The sequence below is a fragment of the Drosophila erecta genome, unplaced genomic scaffold (assembly GCF_003286155.1).
Source record: "Drosophila erecta strain 14021-0224.00,06,07 unplaced genomic scaffold, DereRS2 tig00000219-arrow-pilon, whole genome shotgun sequence".
Taxonomy (NCBI): domain Eukaryota; kingdom Metazoa; phylum Arthropoda; class Insecta; order Diptera; family Drosophilidae; genus Drosophila; species Drosophila erecta.
Window position 1 is genome coordinate 49,237 of NW_020825213.1, and position 23,507 is coordinate 72,743.

Below are 23,507 nucleotides of genomic sequence, written 5' to 3' on the forward strand. Positions count from 1 at the left end.
CTTGATTGCTTACAGTATTTTGTTCTGCAGCTCTCCTTGGTCTTGCATCAATTTCACAGATCTTTCCGACAACATCTTGGGAAAACAATCACTGTGACTTTTTTGTGCTTTCTGCTTGTATTCTTTGGCGTGATCCGTTGGAGGATTTTTTGATTGGTCGCCCAGTTGACCTAGCTGTGCCTCGACTCACAGCTGATTGATCAGCCAAGGAAAAGCAAGAACACAATTTTATTCTGTGTTTCTTACCACTGGTGGGGGAAACAACAGAATCACTCGAATAACCTGGCTCTTTTTACTTTGAAGCGCTGGTTTTTTTCTTCTGTGTTTCTTACCACTGGTGGGGGAAAACAACAGAATTTCTCGAAGGACCAAAATGTTCACACTATAAACTAATGCGTACACTTAATGAGTTCAATTCGGGTATTTGAATCTAACTGACTCGCGACTGCGAGGGCATCGCCTTTTATTCATTCTTACATAGGTTCTTATCATCTAATTATATAATGCAGCGCTTGTAAGACGCTGCAGTCTGCGTTGGTCAATGCAGCTGAGGTTTATCTCAAATCTATGTTTGAAGCCTATGACCGCGCTAGTCACCTCCCGCGTGATCATATCTCTTGACACTTCGGCAATAGACCACTGCAATCGTACTTATCTGTAGTTGCCACTTATGCTGTCCCGTGACATGTTTATTGGAGCCCTTAAATAGAACATATTTATAGATTGTCTACTTATCATGTCTAAACACATGTTTAGACATTGGATGTACATTGTTTATCTGCGCACCACATGAAAACACTTTTCGTGCACCAACACAAACATTAACACATTTATTAACTGAATTCACGGAACTTCCTGTCCAATAGCATATAAGTTAACACGAGCAAGTCAGAGGGGTGCAACGACCCACCGAAATGCCGTCCAATACATCCAATGTGCCAACAATAACAAAGTCTCGTAATCGGGTTTTCTTTGAAAACACTTCGGACTCGCGCGCTGCACAACAGTGAACAGCAACACAAAAACAAATAAATAATACAAAAACAAAACAAGGCTGCACAAGCAACAGTGAAAACCGCTCCATATCAACAGTAAACAGATAAATCAACGACAGTCAGAGGATAAACGGATCAACTAGCTACCGTCTTCGCTGCATTTCAATATACCAATATAACATGTAAGTGAGATCTTTATTTTCAATTTACCTCTTTTAACGTCAACCAGACATGTGTGCCATTTTTAGGAAAAAAATACACATAATAAATAACGAACTAAAACAAATAAAAAAAGATTGATTGCAATTAAAAGTTCAAGTATAGTGATTTTCATTAACAAATTGTTTAAAAAAATTAAGAAGGAAAATTAAAGTCTTTCCTAAAAAGTAGTTATTTCTCATACAAATTATAAAGTACAAAAATCGCAAACGTATCATTGTCCGATGTATAGAAACAGTAACGAAAACAACGACAGTGACGAGGACTTAATACAGAGCTATAAAGACATAAGAAATAATAACCAACAAGGGGTTACATTGACGGTACTGAGACCGACGAAGATATAGAGTTTAAAAACTTAATAGACGGTTTTACAGACAAAAATGGTTAACGATCAAGAATTTCAAAATCAAGAACAGGACCTTCAACAAGAGGCAACTCCAACACAGGAAACCTCAGGTACCATTAGTAACAAAGATGTAATTAGACTCATGGAAGCGGCCGTAAATGGCGCACTAGAGCACCAACAAAGAATATTCTCAGAAAAGCTTAAAGAGGTTAAAAATAGGCAGAGAATAAATGATGGTGGACCCGTAGTAGTATTCGAGCAAATACGCATCTATCCCTTGTAATGAACCACTAGACTTGGTGAAGTCCATACCAATTTTTGACGGCAAACAAGATGAGTATGTCGCATGGCGAACTGCAGCAGTTAACGCCTACGAAATCTACAAACCATATTTGGGTAGTTCTAAAACCTATCAGGCCGTAGAAATCATACGTAAATAGGTAATAGGCCCCGCGGGAGTAATGCTTACGTCACATAATACAGTACTTAATTTCGATGCTATAATAGCTAGAATGGACTGCGCATATGCAGAACAAACTCCCATCGAGGTTACGCAGCAGAAAATGGTTACTATGCGTCAAGAAGAACTTCCCCTAATGACTTTTTATAATGAGATTGAGAAAAATCGAACTCTTATTATTAGTAAGAGTCTTAGTCTTATGACACCAGTACCGCTATCTTAAATAACAGATCACGGCAGGACGCTTTGAACGCTTTTGATACCGGGTTAAAAAAATCAGTCCGACACGTATTTCTCTCAGCTGCGCCCAAAGATTTGCCATCAGCATTAGCCGTGGCTCAACGGGCAGAGTCTTGCGATGAACGAGCCTGGTTCGTTGCAAGCTTTAATAAAAATTTAGAAGAAAAATCTTACAATTCGGAAAACCGTCGCAAGGGTAACCGTTTTCATAACACCCCACAAGGTAATAACCACAACAACTCCCAGGGTGCATTCCAGAGAAACCAAAAATATAATGCACCGGGCACTAGTATTCAAGCTAAAGGCCCTCAATTTTCTAAATACCAAGGACATAAAGGCTAAACGCAACAGAACAATGAATCAAATAATCCTCGAAAAGGCTATACGCAAAACCTAGGTCCTGAACCAATGGACGTCGACCCCACATCACGTTCTAAATTCAGGGACGAGCAGACAGCTCGCAGTCGTAGTCGCAGTCATATGACCAGGAGTATAGGTAATCCTACGAAGCAGCGGAAATCGAGGCAGATAACACGTCCGATTCCGAATCATGTCATTTTTTAGGGGATCGTCCCTGCTCCCGTACACAATTCGTACGATAGCGGGGCGGGAGATTGGGTTACTGTTGGATACAGGAGCCTCCAAAAATTACATAAAACCTCTAACAGAACTAAAATACTTCAAACCGATGGAGACACCATTCGAAGTCACATCAATCCATGGTCATACAAAAATAGAACAAAAGTGTCTGATCCATCTATTCTTGTTAAACAACCTGAACGGATATGACGGAATTGTTGGACTGGATGTGCTAAAAAGGGTCAATGCAAAAATTGATCTAACAAAAAACATCATCGAGCATGATGCAAACATGGAGCAAATTTTTTACTCAAAATGCAGAAATGTAAACTTTATTAACATCGAAGACGTGGACGTGCCAAACGCCCTCAACGAAGATTTTAAAAAGATGATCAAAAACAGTTCAAAAGCCTTTGCGGACCCAAACGAGTCCCTCCGTATATTCACCGTATATTCAAAACTTTACCCATATCCGATTGGTGTAGCCGATTTCGTCAATACGGAGGTTAAACAACTTCTAGCAGACGGAATAATAAGCGCATCCCGGTCGCCTTACAATAACTCAATTTGGGTTTTTACGAAGAAGGTCATAGGAAGAAATGTCTCGTTATTGACTTCAGGAAACTAAATCGGAAAACAATTGATGACAAGTATCCTATACCATCCATATTGACCATACTGTCGAACATTGGAAAAGCTCAGTACTTCACGACTCTTGATCTGAAGTCGGGCTTCCATCAAATTGAGATCGCGGAGCTCGATCGAGAAAAGACAGCTTTTTCGGTCAACAACGGAAAGTATTAATTCTGCAGACTTCCCTTTGGTTTAAAAAAAAGCCCCGATTATTTTCCAACGGGCTATAGATGAAGTTCTGAGAGAAGACATCGGTAAAACTTGCTATGTCTAAGTTCTTTAAAGAGAACGTAGAATATTTTGGTTTCATAGTGTCTCGAGGGGGAATTAAAACATCACCTGAAAAGGTTAAGGCTATAAAAGAATTTCAACCCCCATCCACATTGTTCAGTCTCAGGTAATTTCTGGGATTGACCAGTTATTATAGATGTTTTTTTTTTTTTTTGCTTGCATCGCTAGCTCTGACGAATATTCTAAAAGGTGACAACGGAAAAATTGGTGCAAACCACTCAAAGAAAGTCAAACTGGAACTGACCAACGAGCAGCGAAAATCATTCGAAAAACTAAGAAAACCCTAGAGTCTGAGGATGTCATGTTGGCATACCTAGATTTCACTCAGCCATTTGACTTGACCACTGACGCCTCTGGAAGCGGCCTATGACCTTTCACAGAAAGGTCGTCTGATCACCATGATCTCTCGCACGTTACGCGGAACCGAGATTGCAATGGCAACAAATGAACGAGAACTACTAGCAATAGTATGGGCACTTCAAAATCTCAGAAACTATTTATATGGCGTAAAGAAGTTAAACATCTTCACCGACCATCAACCACTGACCGGTTCAATGTCGGATAAAAATCCGAATCCCAGGCTCAAAAGGTGGAAAGCGTTTGTTGAGGAACATAACGGACAAGTGTTCTACAAGCCGGGAAAAGAAAACCACGTAGCCGACCCTTTCTCGGGGCAAAACATAAATGCATTAGATAATGATGCATACTCCGACATCGCTACTATCCACAGCGAGGAGTCGTTGACCTACACTGTAGAGTCAACAGAAAAACCGGTAAACTGTTTTAGGAACCAAATAGTGATCGAACAGGCGGATTTCCCGTCTATAAAGTCAATCATCCTTTTTAAATCAAAAACGTGTCACATTGTGCGATTTACAGACCGCACAACATTGCTTCGCTCACTAAAAGATTTAGTAAAAATAGATGTCGTCAATGCAATCCACTGCGAGCTACCTATTACTCGCCTTCATTCAGCACGATTTAATCGTCGCTTTTCGCTCGACGACATTTAGACATTGTAAGAGCTTGGTCATCGATATAACAAACAGTACCGAACAAAGGGAAATTATGACCACGGAACACAATAGAGCCCATAGAGCATGACAGGAAAACGTAAAACAGGTCCTTCGTGACTACTTTTTTTCCAAAATGGGCCAGCTAGCGGCAGAAATCACCGCAAATTGCAGAACGTGTTCAAAAGCAAAATACAATCGTCACCCAGTGCAACAAACCATAGCGGAAACACCAATTCCCGGTTATACTGGGGAAATTATCCACATAGATATAATATATTTTCAACTGATCAAAAGCATTTTCTAACTTGTATCGACCAGTTTTCAAAATTCGCTATAGTCCAACCAATCGATTCAAGAGCAGTCGTAGATATCAAAACTCCGATAATACAACTAATAAATCTGTTCCCCAATATAAAACAGTTTACTGCGACAAAGAAAGGTCTATCAACTCACAAACCATACGAACCATCCTAGAAAATAGTTATGGTATACATGTCTCAAATGCGCCCCAGTTGCACAGCACATCTAATGGCCAAGTTGAGAGATTTCATAGCACCCTAGCAGAAATCGCACGGTGCATCAATATAGATCAAAACATTACCGAGGCGACTGACCTTATTCTATTCGCAACGATAGAATATAACAGAACTGTCCACTCGGTTACAAATAAAAAGCCTCCTGAAATAGTTCATGCTATTCCACCAGATCTTGCGGGCACAATAAGAGACAAAATCAAAGAGGCTCAAGAGAAAACACTTAGGTACTCAAATGCACACAAAAGCAATAAGCAGTACCAAGTAGGCGAAAAAGTCTGGTTAAAAACCAACAGACGCCTGGATACCAAATTAACGCCACTCTGCTCAGAAGAGGTCATTGAGGCTGATCTGGGCACGACAGTGCTTATTAAAGGGAGGGTGGTCCATAAGGACAACCTTCGGTAAGAGGGTGCACAATTTAATTTTATATTTCTTATACATTTTTTCATATTATCACCTTTTTATACTTTAGTGACGTTTGTTACTCTCTATATTTTATATGTTTCGCACTTAGGTTAGGAAACTTGCTGCTCCCGTTAGTCCTACTGACAACTCCCTCCTCGACCATAAAACTAAACGAATACTCACACGCTAACCACATACCAATTATGGACTGAGACGTTACTTTATGGGACGAGTACAGTTACATGGGACATACAACGAACGTGACATCGTACGAGACTTACGCGGACGAGACGAAACACGCGATGGACTTCTTCGTGAAGGAGCACATGAGACGGGTACTTGAAACGGACTTGGAACGAATAGAGACTCTTCTGGACACACTAAAGGTGCGTCACCGTCATGCTCGTAGTCTTAATTTTATAGCGACTGCTTTGAAAGCAATAGCGGGGACCCCTGACTCTGACGACTGGGACCAGGTGAGGCTAAGACAGGGACAGCTAACGGAATCGGTAAACGGACAGATAGAAATAAACGACAAAATACAATTGCAATTAAACACACTGACCTCATCCATGAATTCTATTCTAAAATCAGACAACTTAGACACAGAACATTTGTACGAGACGATTTTGGCAAAAAACCGTGTTGTAATTCAAGAACTTGAAAATTTAATACTTGCAATCACCCTTTCCAAATTAAACGTAATAAGTCCAATAATCTTAAATGACGTTGACGTAAAGGAGATTGAAAGTAAACATCCCACAAACGTTAGTTGGCGTGTCAGATATTTTAGAGGTAGCCAGCAGAAAAACTTTTCAAAATCGAGACCTATTGTACTTTTTAATAAAATTTCCGAAGCCTTTGTTAACTTGTAGAAAAATAAGAATATTCCCGGTACAGCATGAAAATAGAATATTAGATTTCGAGGACGGTAGCACGGTCGCGGATTGCGGGACAGAAACCTTCGCCGTCAAGAACTGCAATGTATCAGCGGGCACCACCTTCTGCAGGAGATCGAAAGCGCCAGCCTGCGCACAACAACTCATCTCTGGCATGGTCGCCCATTGCAACACCCAGCCTGGACACTTGGACCCAGTCACCATGTCGACGAGGGAATGCTCATCACCAACGATGTAACGATAAATATCACCGACGAAAAGGGAATAAGCTTACCAGGAACTTACCTGGTATCATATACCGAAAAAATTAAAATAAACGGCACCCTTTTCGTCAACAATATCGGAACATCAAAGAAGAAGGCCGCAGTTTCAGCCATGGCTCAAGTAAACGTTCTGAGACATCTAGAGCGCCCTAGTCTGTCATCAATTCACGGAATGAGCGTTAAAAATCTGCAGCACATCAACCAACTTCAATCCAGACTGCCATCAAGCAACACCTGGATCTTTTGCTCTGTCTCCTCCACAGCCTTAATAACCCTGGTCATCATCTTTCTCATCTACCGTCTGAAAGCCAAACGTCAACAACCGTCTAAGACCATTGAATCCGGGGACGACTTCATCTCAAGACAAGGAGGAGTTAACACGAGCAAGTCAGAGGGGTGCAACGACCCGCCGAAATGCCATCCAAGACCGGATGTGCCAACAATAACATCGACGACGCTGAGCCAGCCCAGTAACGTATTTCGCTTTAGCGAAAGCGATGTGCAAGGGTCAGCGTAATGCGAGGCGGGCATGTGCGCGCTGGGTGACCGTTGAAGGCAGGAAACTCCAGACGGCACGAGGCGCTGACCAATCGCTCTGCTGAGTCCGCTGCCTCCAACCGAAGACTTGGCGGCCTGAATAAATGTGATTTGTCTTTAGTTGGTCTAGAGGTTACTTATAATATTTTGTATTGTTCACATTATAATATAAAAAAATAGGGACTAAATGAAGAGCTTAAGGTTATTAGCTGCAATTGCGCATATTTTAAAAAGATTGCTTAAACAATTACTAAGAGATTGACATTTTATACTCCCAAAAACGCTTAACAAAAATAAAAACATTCTTCTTTCAAAAATATATTAAAATCCCTGAACAACAGACTTTTTTAGTATAACTGTTATTTCCTAGTTTCTGGATGTAGATTGTTTATCTGCGCACCTCATGAAACCACTTCTCGTGCAGCAACACAAACATGAACACATTTATTAACTGAATTCACGAAACTTCCTGTCCAATAGCTTAGAGAATAGTGTTAGAGGGTACGTGTAGTAAAATATAAGCCATAACAAGTTGGGAATTATTTTTAAACACTATGGGCACCAGTTTCTAATTACAATTATCGATGGCTTGGTCTAGAGGTTACTTTTTATATTTTGTATTGTCAACATTATAATATAAAAAAAATAGGGACTAAATGAATAGCTTAAGGTTATTAGCTGCAACTGCGCATATTTTAAAAAGATTGGAAATGTTTAAATTCTTTTACACTTTACTAATACATTGAAATTTTATACGCCCAAAAACACTTATCAAAAATATAAACGTACTTCTTTCAAAAATATATTAAAATCCCTAAACAACAAACATATTAAGTCTTATCTGTTATTTTCTACTTTCTGGATGTAGATTGTTTATCTGCGCAACGCATGAAACCACTTTTCGTGCACCAAAACAAACATGAACACATTTATTAACTGAATTCACGAAATTCAGCTTAGAGGCGAGTGTTAAAGGGTACGTATAGTATATTGTGACATATTCATTTCTTCATACGACATATAGTGACATATTCATTTCTTCATACGACATATAGTGACATATTCATTTCCTCATACGACATATTCACTCTTCGTATAAAAAAGCTAAAGCCGATCTTTTGGAAAGCTTCACTCTCCAAAAGCCTCATAAATAACATTCCCCCAAGATACGAACCGCTTAACGGTAACGAGCTTAATGATCTGTTAAGCTTGACATATAAAGCAAAGCAGAACTTAAAAGGCTTATGTTAATCCTCTGTAAAAGGTTTGCTGGGCCGAAAGAATACATTTGTAAATTAGTTCTTAACTGACCTCTGGTGAAACTTATTCAAATAAAGATCATAAAAAGGAAAATATATTTTTTTTCATTAAATATATCACCAAAAAAGTTTATTGGCGCAGTCGGTAGGATACTGAAAAAAGTCCTAGTAAACTCGTTATCCTTTGACAATCTAGTGAAAAGAGGAAAACTTGTACGACCAAGTAACCTTTTCTGATTGTACCCGCGAATTGGCCGCAAAAAAATGATTTCGGTTCGTTTAATGTGACTAAAATCGGTATCCGCACAAGAACCTGTGCGATCGGAGTTAATTTAAAGACCTAATTTTGTGGACTAATACAATTAAAAGGCGCACAGTGCAGTTCACTAAGACATAAGTCTCGACATACTGTAGCAGTCTGTGAACAAAAACAGTAGCCCACTAAAATCAAAAGTGCGACCGCTACTATTGTATAAAACAATAAAAAGTTAAAACAGTGCAGTTCACTTAAGGCATAAGTCTCGACATACTGCAGCAGTCTGTGAACAAGAACAGAAACTAACTTATAAATAAAACTAAAATGGAATTACCAGCGGAAAATATGACTCAATTACTTCGGCAATTACGCCAAGTACCGAAATTCTCTGGAGACCCATCAAATCTCAGCTCGTTCATCAGACGTATCGAATACCTGTTGAACTTATACCCTTCAAACGACGCTCGACAGAATGCGGTTATATTTGGAGCCATTGAACTTCAAATTGTCGGAGATGCTGAAAAGGTTACCCAATTTGGAATGCACAACGAATGGACAACTTTAAGAGACGCCCTAATCACGGAATTCAAGACTCAGACGCCCTTGGTGGAACTACTAGGAAGATTGTATCGCACACCTTTTAAGGGTAACTTACGTCTATTCTGTGAACAATTAGAAGATAAGTCCAGTGTAATTATAAATAAGTTAGCATTAGAGAATGACCGAAATAATATGGTGGTTCATACACAAGCAATGGCAACCACAATAAAAAATACAATTCAACGCTCACTCCCCGATAGGTTGTTCATGACCTTAGCGAGGTATGACATTTCAACCGTTCAAAAATTAAAGCAAACCGCCCAACAAGAAGGTCTATACGAAGACCCAATTTCAAAAACATTCGATAGTCAGCCAAAATTTAACTCAAATTCACCTAACACCTATAAACATACAAACATTAACCAAATCAAAAACACTCATCCCAACCAACGATTCATTCGCCCCTTTATTCCATTAAATCCCACACAGACCCAAAACACTAACGTAAACAATCAAACCCCTTTTAGACAAATTCCTCCGACCAGACAACAGCAACTTAATCAGTACAGAAATTTATACAACGGATTCAGAACAGACTTACTTCAGGACCGTCAAAACGACACCCGAAACTACTATCAGCCCCCCCAACAACCAAGAGTGCCAAATAAGCGTCTTAGAGAAAGCAGCGAACAATCGCGTATGCAGACAAATGAAAATTTTCACCAGCACGAATTAGATTACGATAATGAAACTGAACACTACATTAATAACGACGAACAGTTCCACGAAGATCAATTACAGAATACTCAGACAGAATTGTTTACAGATCAGCAATATCAACAAGCTTCAAATTTTCGAATACCAGCCTGGGATCCCACCAATACATAGAGATCATGTTTAATAACCACAGATATAGATGCATAGTTGATACTGGCTCTTCGATAAACTTGATGAGCTCAAACTTTTTCAATCTTCAAGTTAAAGATAAGCAAATAACTGTCCGAAGTATGACAGGCTATTCTAAATTAAATAAATATGTAGACCTTCCAGCCAACGGTCTTTTTCAACAAACGTAAAAATTCTATATTCATTCATTTTCACCTTATTATGATATTCTGTTAGGAAGAAAAATACTATAAAATATACTATATATAATAACGGTTTAATAGACTACTCTCGGAAAGAAACAATAATTAACGAAAGAACATTCATTCACAAAGAACTAGATCCATGTGATGAGAACTCTTCGGAAAACTTTAATGCACTCTTACAAGAAAACAACTTTACATCAGAAATAAACTATGCCATGGACACATAGACTCAGAACACACATACAGACTAGGACATTTAAATAGTGAGGAAAAATACAGACTTACAAATTTATTAAAAGAGTTCAATGACATTCAATATTCCAAAAATGAAAACCTTACATTCACAAGCATAATACGTCACGATATAAAAACCTCTCATGAAAACGCAGTTTACCAAAGACCATACTCGTACCCGTATTCCTACGAAGCAGAAGTAAATAAGCAAATTGAGGAAATGTTAAAAGAAGGCATTATACGCGAAAGCGACTCCCCTTATTGCAGTCCATTATGGATTGTCCCCAAAAAGATGGATGCCTCTGGCAAACCGAAATTCAGGTTGGTCGTGGACTATCGAAATCTAAATGAAATAACAATAAATGATAAATTTCCGATTCCTAACATGGACGAAATACTAGGCAAATTGGGAAAATGTCAGTATTTTACTACAATTGACTTAGCAAAAGGCTTTCATCAAATCGAAATGGACCCTAAGTATAGACTTAGGATAGACTTTGGTATAGACCAAAAACGGCGTTTTCGACCAAATGTGTCTATGAGTGTCACTATGAGTACACTCGCATGCCATTTGGCTTAAAAAATGCTCCTGCAACCTTCCAACGGTGCATGAATTACGTCCTAAAAGACCTCATAAATAAGCATTGCCTTGTTTATTTAGATGATGTGATCATCTATTCAACAACTCTGAACGAACACCTAGACTCACTGAGGAAGGTTTTTGAGAAACTTAAAGAAGCCAATCTTAAACTCCAATTTGTAGTGACCAACTTAACTTTACACTGCAAAAACTCTTCAAGACACCCTCGCCCTAAATTATAGCAGCTTTTGTGTAAAACAAAAAGCGAGAGAATTGTCTAAGGCCAATCAGAACAGAATATGATCGTACGATTATACAGTTAGGGAAACAAAAGCTGTAACAGCGACCACCAGCATGCAGCTTCCCCAGAGCTTAGATCATTATCGGATAAATCTTCGTGGCGAACGCTCATACATTTTTGACGCTGCCCATTTAACTTCACATACACGTGGAAATATAATTAGTTATATATATATCCAATCTCATAAAACAAGAGTTGGTATATTTCAATAAATTTCCGTGTTCGATTTGTGTGTGAAAGTGGCAACGAGATTCGACCCCAAGGCGTAAGGAAGACCAGGCCTATATAAGAGCATGTGATTGCTCTACAGCCGACTACCCCCCCCGTCTCGTCGACCCCCGCATCAGCTCATGGTTTAAACCCCGTCGCTCCAAGAAGAGGCCACGAGGCGACATAACCTTCAGCATCAAGTTACGCAACCGGCCACCTGCCGAATGATAACCAGCCAAATATATTGGAAGGCTAGAGCTCATCCAGATTATTCAGCCATGTAGAAGTTTAGACGACCGGAGCAGATTTAATTACATTTGTACATCATCATCGTCCCGCAGTGAAGATCATCGCCTATGACCAACGGAGGTCCAACTTTGTGATTTCGTCTTATCGCAGCGCAGCGTAGCAGCCAGCGGTTTCCTAAGGTCTTATCGCTGCAATACTGCAGTTATATTTCGTGTTTTGTTTTGATTCTCGATTTTCTTTTGTATTGCGATTTATAATGAATTAAATACTCGCAGATTGACGGAACTTTTGGCATTTGAATAGGAATTTAAATTAGAACCTTTAAAGTTTGACCTACAGCTCGACAATGTCAACGTGAACTTGGGCCCAACTTTACGCACATCATGGAGTGGATATTTAAGGTCGTGAGTACTACAACAACAATGATAAATACATTATTATGAATCCCCTATATTAAAATTCTAACAAAATGCCACTCGAACGTCTAATTAAAATAATATCTGCATTTGATTAAAGATTATGTAACTCTATATTTGCTAATTTTATATTCAATTACTTATATATATTTGCTTTATACTTTACTTTTTTATACTTTATTTTGCTCATTGAATATAAACAAAAATGAAGAGTTAGAGAACGACTAGGATAATTATGCGTAGATAAAAATATTGTTAGTTTGTAAAAGAGATTTAATGAAACCGTTTACTAAACTGAATCTATATAAATGGAATTATGATTGAAGATATATTGAAAAATAATGAATTGTGAATAAATAGATTTAATGGTTTGTCGAGTACTTATGTTGAACACTTTCTTAAATATGTGGTAGAGTTATTTTGAACTTGGCCAAGGGACAATGTAAATATTTTAAGTAGCATTGTCATGGTAGGGAGGGTAAAGACTTAGGGAATCATTAACATCCAAAATTCCCAATACTTATCAGAATCTGTAGCTTATCTTCACACGTGTCGGCGTGTATCATTAGTATCAATATAAAGCCATTTCTTTTGTTAATCGATAATCCAGTTTTGAATATTGTTTATGAGTAAGACGCACTTATTAAAATGTAGTAGCGTTCGTACTATCCTAAGCTAAAAGAACCCCGACCTACGGCGAGCTAGACCCGAGCATAGCAAGAGTGCGCATCCCTAGCGAAGGAAGTACAAGGTCCTCTTTATTAGTAATTATCACCCACTATTAAAAGACCCACTAGTTAAAAATCGATCGAACTACGTACACTACACATTTTTGGCGCCCAACGTGGGGCGGGGCTCGAGAAAATACACTACACATTTTTGAAGCCCAACGAGTGGAGCACGACAAGTACTACACATTTTTGGCTCAGACGTGAAGCTCGAAAAGTCCGTAACTTGTCATAGCACACTAAGCTCTAAAGTAATCCATCCACAGTTAAAACACAATATAACTAATTCCAATAAATTAACATATTGGATTGAGAGTATCTATTTGGAAGGGATAGTAAAACTTAGGAACATGCGATTCAATTTGAAAGAGAATTGATCGACCAAGTGGAACCGTTTCGAATCCACAGGAGCTCATCACCATACGTTTCTTTACTCAACTTTATTTACAATTTGATTTTTCTGGAATACATTATACTTACACTTCTATAAGTCTGTATATTGTCCGATTTTCAAGTAAATAAAAGCATGAGGCAATAGACCAGCTACAATCCACTAACAAATAGAGATACAACTAAGATTCTGATAGAAGTGATCGACGTAAAGAAAGACAAACCAAATAATTACAACATATCTTAACAACAATAATATGGCAGCGAAGAATAGTGCAGGTAATGCAGTTGAAGTTTCACAAGGCGTTGAAAATAGCTGTGTTATATGTAAAGAAATCTTAGCACCAACCCTTTTGTCAGCAACAACATCGTGCAGGCACACATTTCATAAAAAGTGCATTATAAACCACTTAAAAAGTACACAAACATGTCCAATTTGCAATGCAGATTGCAACGAATCGAATTTATCTCACTCTAATAACACTCTGTTCGCTGAATTAGATGCTGCAACAGCTGGCACATCCGGCGTAAGCGAATGTCAAGATAATAATGATATTTTCCCATTAAGGAGAAATACCAGATCAGGCAGGATCCGAGGTACACCTCCTAGACGAGGAGTGTCTACCAGAAATACTTACAGAGGAAATTTGGATAGGATCTTAACAGAACCTCCAACGAATTCCAGTATGGCTCTTAGTACTCAACCAGAGTTGATGAACTTTATACAGTTTACTGTTAGCCAACAACAGGCTCAACTCATGGATAACCTTACTTTCTGACATTTGGACAAAATATGATCCTTAACGGCAAGGACTATAGTCTCCTGCGTTCTCTAAATATGTTAGCGGACGACACTCGGTTATCTAAACCGGAGGCTTTAGAACTGCAGAGACGGCAAGCTAAACTGAACCTAAACCGATCACATGAAGAAAACGCGAATAGATACAACCTACGTACACGGCAGATAGAATTTAAAAACGGCGATTTCGTTTATGCCAGAAACTTTACACAAAGTAATGCAGTAAAGAAATTCAGTAGTAAATTGGCACCCGTATTTATACCAGCTAAAGTTTATAAGAAACGTAGCTCGTACTACTATGAATTAGAGGATGAGAGAGGAAGGAAATTAGGAGTATTCCATTTGAAGGATATACAAGCTAGAAAACAAGGAGTTTCTTCAGATAAGGCCTCCTTGAAATAGTCTCGTTACCCTTATCTGTGGTGTAGTGACCAACTTAACTTTACACTGCAAAAACTCTTCAAGACACCCTCGCCCTAAATTATAGCAGCTTTTGTGTAAAACAAAAAGCGAGAGAATTGTCTAAGGCCAATCAGAACAGAATATGATCGTACGATTATACAGTTAGGGAAACAAAAGCTGTAACAGCGACCACCAGCATGCAGCTTCCCCAGAGCTTAGATCATTATCGGATAAATCTTCGTGGCGAACGCTCATACATTTTTGACGCTGCCCATTTAACTTCACATACACGTGGAAATATAATTAGTTATATATATATCCAATCTCATAAAACAAGAGTTGGTATATTTCAATAAATTTCCGTGTTCGATTTGTGTGTGAAAGTGGCAACGAGATTCGACCCCAAGGCGTAAGGAAGACCAGGCCTATATAAGAGCATGTGATTGCTCTACAGCCGACTACCCCCCCCGTCTCGTCGACCCCCGCATCAGCTCATGGTTTAAACCCCGTCGCTCCAAGAAGAGGCCACGAGGCGACATAACCTTCAGCATCAAGTTACGCAACCGGCCACCTGCCGAATGATAACCAGCCAAATATATTGGAAGGCTAGAGCTCATCCAGATTATTCAGCCATGTAGAAGTTTAGACGACCGGAGCAGATTTAATTACATTTGTACATCATCATCGTCCCGCAGTGAAGATCATCGCCTATGACCAACGGAGGTCCAACTTTGTGATTTCGTCTTATCGCAGCGCAGCGTAGCAGCCAGCGGTTTCCTAAGGTCTTATCGCTGCAATACTGCAGTTATATTTTGTGTTTTGTTTTGATTCTCGATTTTCTTTTGTATTGCGATTTATAATGAATTAAATACTCGCAGATTGACGGAACTTTTGGCATTTGAATAGGAATTTAAATTAGAACCTTTAAAGTTTGACCTACAGCTCGACAATGTCAACGTGAACTTGGGCCCAACTTTACGCACATCATGGAGTGGATATTTAAGGTCGTGAGTACTACAACAACAATGATAAATACATTATTATGAATCCCCTATATTAAAATTCTAACAAAATGCCACTCGAACGTCTAATTAAAATAATATCTGCATTTGATTAAAGATTATGTAACTCTATATTTGCTAATTTTATATTCAATTACTTATATATATTTGCTTTATACTTTACTTTTTTATACTTTATTTTGCTCATTGAATATAAACAAAAATGAAGAGTTAGAGAACGACTAGGATAATTATGCGTAGATAAAAATATTGTTAGTTTGTAAAAGAGATTTAATGAAACCGTTTACTAAACTGAATCTATATAAATGGAATTATGATTGAAGATATATTGAAAAATAATGAATTGTGAATAAATAGATTTAATGGTTTGTCGAGTACTTATGTTGAACACTTTCTTAAATATGTGGTAGAGTTATTTTGAACTTGGCCAAGGGACAATGTAAATATTTTAAGTAGCATTGTCATGGTAGGGAGGGTAAAGACTTAGGGAATCATTAACATCCAAAATTCCCAATACTTATCAGAATCTGTAGCTTATCTTCACACGTGTCGGCGTGTATCATTAGTATCAATATAAAGCCATTTCTTTTGTTAATCGATAATCCAGTTTTGAATATTGTTTATGAGTAAGACGCACTTATTAAAATGTAGTAGCGTTCGTACTATCCTAAGCTAAAAGAACCCCGACCTACGGCGAGCTAGACCCGAGCATAGCAAGAGTGCGCATCCCTAGCGAAGGAAGTACAAGGTCCTCTTTATTAGTAATTATCACCCACTATTAAAAGACCCACTAGTTAAAAATCGATCGAACTACGTACACTACAAATTGGACAAATGCGAATTTTTAAAAAAGCAAACAAATTTCTTAGGTCATATTATAAGTCCAGAAGGCATACGACCTAATAAAGAGAAAGTTAAGGCAATCGAAAAATTTCCTCTCCCAAAGACATCAAAAGAAATCAAGTCTTTCTTAGGCTTATGCGGATACTACCGTAAGTTCATTCCAGACTTTGCAAAGATTGCAAAACCTCTGACAATATTTCTAAAAAAATGAGCTAAAATAGACACAAGAAACGAAGAATACAATAAATCATTTGAAAAATTGAAAACACTCATAATGAACGACCCAATTTTGATTTGCCCCGATTTCACAAAAACATTTCAAGTCACTACTGACGCTAGCAATTTCGCCATAGGAGCCGTGTTATCACAAGACAATATGACAGTAAGCTTTGCAAGTAGAACATTAAATGATCATGAACAAAATTATAGCACTATTGAAAAAGAACTACTAGCAATCGTTTGGGCAACCAAATATTTCCGCCCATATCTATATGGAATCCCCTTTGAGATTTTGAGCGATCACAAACCCCTTGTTTGGCTAAATAATATTAAACATAAAACTACAACGTTGGCGAATTAGACTTAGTGAATATAATTTTAAAATCAAATATTTAGAAGGTAAACTTAATCATGTAGCAGACGCTTTATCTCGCGTCAAAATTGAAGAAAACATGGTAGGCGAAGAAGAAAATGTTTCAACAGCAGCAACAATACACAGTTCATCAGAAAGCAACGAAACCTACATTGAAATTACAGAAAAACCCATAAACTATTTTGCAAGACAAATTGAATTTATAAAAGATAGCGTAGACCAAGTAGAAACAACGAAATACTTTTCCAAAATAAAACTGACCATCAAATACACTGACATGACCCTGACAAAAGCAAAAGATATCCTTATTAAATACTTCTTAAATAATAGCAGTGTTATTTACCTGGAAAACGATAAAGACTTTTTAGTTTTTCAAAAAGCGTATCGAGAAACCATTAACCCACATAGTAACGTGAAAATTTTGAAAAGTATCATAATGTTAAAAGACATAAAATCTTATCCTGAATTTAAAGAATTCATTATTACTCAACATTCTAAATTGTTACACCCTGGTATTGAAAAAATGATACGATTATTTAAAGAAACTCACTATTTTCCCGATTGTAATAAACTAATTCAAAACATTATTAATGATTGTGAAGTCTGTAACCTTGCAAAGACAGAACATAGACCAACAAAACTAGTTTTCGAAATAACTCCAGAGACAAATAACCCACGCGAAATTTATGTTATTGACTTTTATGCTATTGACAACGAACAGTATTTATCTTGCATAGACGTTTATTCAAAATTTGCTTCACTTATTAAAACAAACAGTAGAGATTGGTTAAAGGCAAAACGAGCCCTTACTAGAATTTTTAACGACATGGGAAAACCACAGAAAATTAAAGCAGACAAGGACTCCGCGTTTATAAGCACTTCTTTAAAAACTTGGCTAAACAACGAAGACATACAAATAGATATTACCACAAGTAAAACAGGAATAGCTGACATAGAACGCCTTCATAAAACCATAAATAAAAAAATCAGAATTATCAATACTGAAAACAATAGAGAAAATAAAGAAACACGAATGGAAACAATTTTATACATATACAAACACAAGACTAAACATAACACAACCAGACAGATACCGGCTAACATCCTTCTTTACGCAGACACACCTACTTATGATACCCAGATGATTAATGAAATGAAAATCAAAAATCTTAACAAAAAACGACAGGATTTCGAAATCGACGCAAAATTTAGACAAGCACCCTTAACACGCGCAAAATCAAAGAATCCCTTTAGAAAAACAGGCAGAATAGAACAATTAGACGAAAAACATTATAACGAAAATAATAGAGGTCAAAACGTTATTTATTATAAAAGCAAATTTAAAAAGAAAAAGAAAGTTAATGACAGCAAATACTTGCAGCAAACCGACACCTCCCAATCATCGGACTCATAATCACCATAATAACTTGTATTGCGACACAAACTACAGCAGGAACAATCGAAATCAACCCAATAGAAAACAATCAAGGATTTATCTTGTTTGAATCTGGAACAATACAAATCCCCATCACCTTTATGCATCACTGTCTCACCATAAATATTACAGAAGTTGAAGAAACATTTAATAGTATAATTAAACAATGTCAAGAATTTAAAAATGTCACACAAATTTAATATTTAACCGAGAAAATGGAAAGAGAAATAAATCGCATACGCATCTCAAAACGAAACAAACGAGGACTGGCTAACTTTGTAGGTTCCACATTAAGATATCTTTTTGGCACACTAGACGAAGACGACAGACAACATATTGAACAACAAATTTCGACTCTATCACAAGACACAGTACAGGTCAGCACTCTAAACCACGTTATTGACAGTCTTAATAATGGCATAGAAATAATTAACAACCAGTCCAATTCTTTGAAAAAGGAACAAAAATTGAATTTATTAATATTTAATATTGAACATTTTACCGAATATATTGAAGACATTGAAATGGGTTCACAACTAACACGACTAGGAATATTTAATCCTAAACTACTAAAACATAATTACAAAAATCTGATAAACATAAAAACTTCCGCTTGGTATAACGTACCTACTAATGAAATATTTCTAATGTCCCACATTCCTATGAATTCAATTGAACGACCAACTTTCATAATTGCACCTTACCCCGACAATAATGGCCAAATTATTAAGGAAAATATTGAAGGCAAATTCTACTCACATAACAACTATGTTCTAAATACACTAACAAAGAATATTGTCAAAGACTAACATAATAAAACACGAAACACCAACTTGTACTTTTCAAAAATATCGTAAACAATCCTATATTCAATACATTAAACCAAATATACTTATAACCTGGAATATGACCAGAGAAAAACTTTATCACAATTGTAACGGTCAAGAGATTTATATTGAAAATAATATAATTATAAAAATATCCAACTGCACAGCAGAATTAAAACAAATTACAATATCTAATAGTATTCAACAATACACAAATGTAATATTTACTGAACACAATGTAACAAAAATCGAACCAATGTCACACATAGAAATTAAAGAAATGATTTTGATAAACAATAAGAGTAAAACAATTTACAGAAGCATACTAATAATCTTCATATCTGTTTTAGTTTTAATTTACATATTTTACTTTTATATGAAATGTAAAATAGCGCCACACAAAATTATTATCTCTTACCTAAAACCAAGTAAAACCACTAACAAAAATATCGAAAAAGAAACAGAAACAAAAACAGAAATAGCTGAAATTGTAAATTGTACCACACTTATATCCAGAAATAATCGCTTGAGGACAAGCTAATATCTAAAAGGTGGGGGAGTGACATATTCATTTCTTCATACGACATATAGTGACATATTCATTTCTTCATACGACATATTCACTCTTCATATAAAAAAGCTAAAGCCGATCTTTTGGAAAGCTTCACTCTCCAAAAGCCTCATAAATAACATTCTCCCAAGATACGAACCGCTTAACGGTAACGAGCTTAATGATCTGTTAAGCTTGACATATAAAGCAAAGTAGAACTTAAAAGGCTTATGTTAATCCTCTGTAAAAGGTTTGCTGGGCCGAAAGAATACATTTGTAAATTAGTTCTTAACTGACCTCTGGTGAAACTTATTCAAATAAAGATCATAAAAAGGAAAATATATTTTTTTTCATTAAATATATCACCAAAAAAGTTTATTGGCGCAGTCGGTAGGATACTGAAAAAAGTCCTAGTAAACTCGTTATCCTTTGACAATCTAGTGAAAAGAGGAAAACTTGTACGACCAAGTAACCTTTTCTGATTGTACCCGCGAATTGGCCGCAAAAAAGTGATTTCGGTTCGTTTAAAGTGACTAAAATCGGTATCCGCACAATAAACCAAATAAAATAACCAAATGAAGGTAACCACAATAAAAAATACAATTCAACGCTCACTCCCCGATAGGTTGTTCATGACCTTAGCGAGGTATGACATTTCAACCGTTCAAAAATTAAAGCAAACCGCCCAACAAGAAGGTCTATACGAAGACCCAATTTCAAAAACATTCGATAGTCAGCCAAAATTTAACTCAAATTCACCTAACACCTATAAACATACAAACATTAACCAAATCAAAAACACTCATCCCAACCAACGATTCATTCGCCCCTTTATTCCATTAAATCCCACACAGACCCAAAACACTAACGTAAACAATCAAACCCCTTTTAGACAAATTCCTCCGACCAGACAACAGCAACTTAATCAGTACAGAAATTTATACAACGGATTCAGAACAGACTTACTTCAGGACCGTCAAAACGACACCCGAAACTACTATCAGCCCCCCCAACAACCAAGAGTGCCAAATAAGCGTCTTAGAGAAAGCAGCGAACAATCGCGTATGCAGACAAATGAAAATTTTCACCAGCACGAATTAGATTACGATAACGAAACTGAACACTACATTAATAACGACGAACAGTTCCACGAAGATCAATTACAGAATACTCAGACAGAATTGTTTACAGATCAGCAATATCAACAAGCTTCAAATTTTCGAATACCAGCCTGGGATCCCACCAATACATAGAGATCATGTTTAATAACCACAGATATAGATGCATAGTTGATACTGGCTCTTCGATAAACTTGATGAGCTCAAACTTTTTCAATCTTCAAGTTAAAGATAAGCAAATAACTGTCCGAAGTATGACAGGCTATTCTAAATTAAATAAATATGTAGACCTTCCAGCCAACGGTCTTTTTCAACAAACGTAAAAATTCTATATTCATTCATTTTCACCTTATTATGATATTCTGTTAGGAAGAAAAATACTATAAAATATACTATATATAATAACGGTTTAATAGACTACTCTCGGAAAGAAACAATAATTAACGAAAGAACATTCATTCACAAAGAACTAGATCCATGTGATGAGAACTCTTCGGAAAACTTTAATGCACTCTTACAAGAAAACAACTTTACATCAGAAATAAACTATGCCATGGACACATAGACTCAGAACACACATACAGACTAGGACATTTAAATAGTGAGGAAAAATACAGACTTACAAATTTATTAAAAGAGTTCAATGACATTCAATATTCCAAAAATGAAAACCTTACATTAACAAGCATAATACGTCACGATATAAAAACCTCTCATGAAAACCCAGTTTACCAAAGACCATACTCGTACCCGTCAAAAACGGCGTTTTCGACCAAACATGGTCACTATGAGTACACTCGCATGCCATTTGGCCTAAAAAAATTCTCCTGCAACCTTCCAACGGTGCATGAATTACGTCCTAAAAGACCTCATAAATAGGCATTGCCTTGTTTATTTAGATGATGTGATCATCTATTCAACATCTCTGAACGAACACCTAGACTCACTGAGGAAGGTTTTTGAGAAACTTAATGAAGCCAATCTTAAACTCCAATTGGACAAATGCGAATTTTTAAAAAAGCAAACAAATTTCTTAGGTCATATTATAAGTCCAGAAGGCATACGACCTAATAAAGAGAAAGTTAAGGCAATCGAAAAATTTCCTCTCCCAAAGACATCAAAAGAAATCAAATCTTTCTTAGGCTTATGCGGATACTACCGTAAGTTCATTCCAGACTTTGCAAAGATTGCAAAACCTCTGACAATATTTCTAAAAAAAGGAGCTAAAATAGACACAAGAAACGAAGAATACAATAAATCATTTGAAAAATTGAAAACAATCATAATGAACGACCCAATTTTGATTTGCCCCGATTTCACAAAAACATTTCAAGTCACTACTGACGCTAGCAATTTCGCCATAGGAGCCGTGTTATCACAAGACAATAAGACAGTAAGCTTTGCAAGTAGAACATTAAATGATCATGAACAAAATTATAGCACTATTGAAAAAGAACTACTAGCAATCGTTTGGGCAACCAAATATTTCCGCCCATATCTATATGGAATCCCCTTTGAGATTTTGAGCGATCACAAACCCCTTGTTTGGCTAAATAATATTAAACATAAAACTACAACGTTGGCGAATTAGACTTAGCGAATATAATTTCAAAATCAAATATTTAGAAGGTAAACTTAATCATGTAGCAGACGCTTTATCTCGCGTCAAAATTGAAGAAAACATGGTAGGCGAAGAAGAAAATGTTTCAACAGCAGCAACAATACACATTTCATCAGAAAGCAACGAAACCTACATTGAAACTACAGAAAAACCTATAAACTATTTTGCAAGACAAATTGAATTTATAAAAGATAGCGTAGACCAAGTAGAGACAACGAAATACTTTTCCAAAATAAAACTGACCATTAAATACACTGACATGACCCTGACAAAGGCAAAAGATATCCTTATTAAATACTTCTTAAGTAATAGCAGTGTTATTTACCTGGAAAACGATAAAGACTTTTTAGTTTTTCAAAAAGCATATCGAGAAATCATTAACCCACATAGTAACGTGAAAATTTTGAAAAGTATCATAATGTTAAGACATAAAATCTTATCCTGAATTTAAAGAATCCATCATTACTCAACATTCTAATTTGTTACACCCTGGTATTGAAACTAATTCAAAACATTATTAATGATTGTGAAGTCTGTAACCTTGCAAAGACAGAACATAGACCAACAAAACTAGTTTTCGAAATAACTCCAGAGACAAATAACCCACGCGAAATTTATGTTA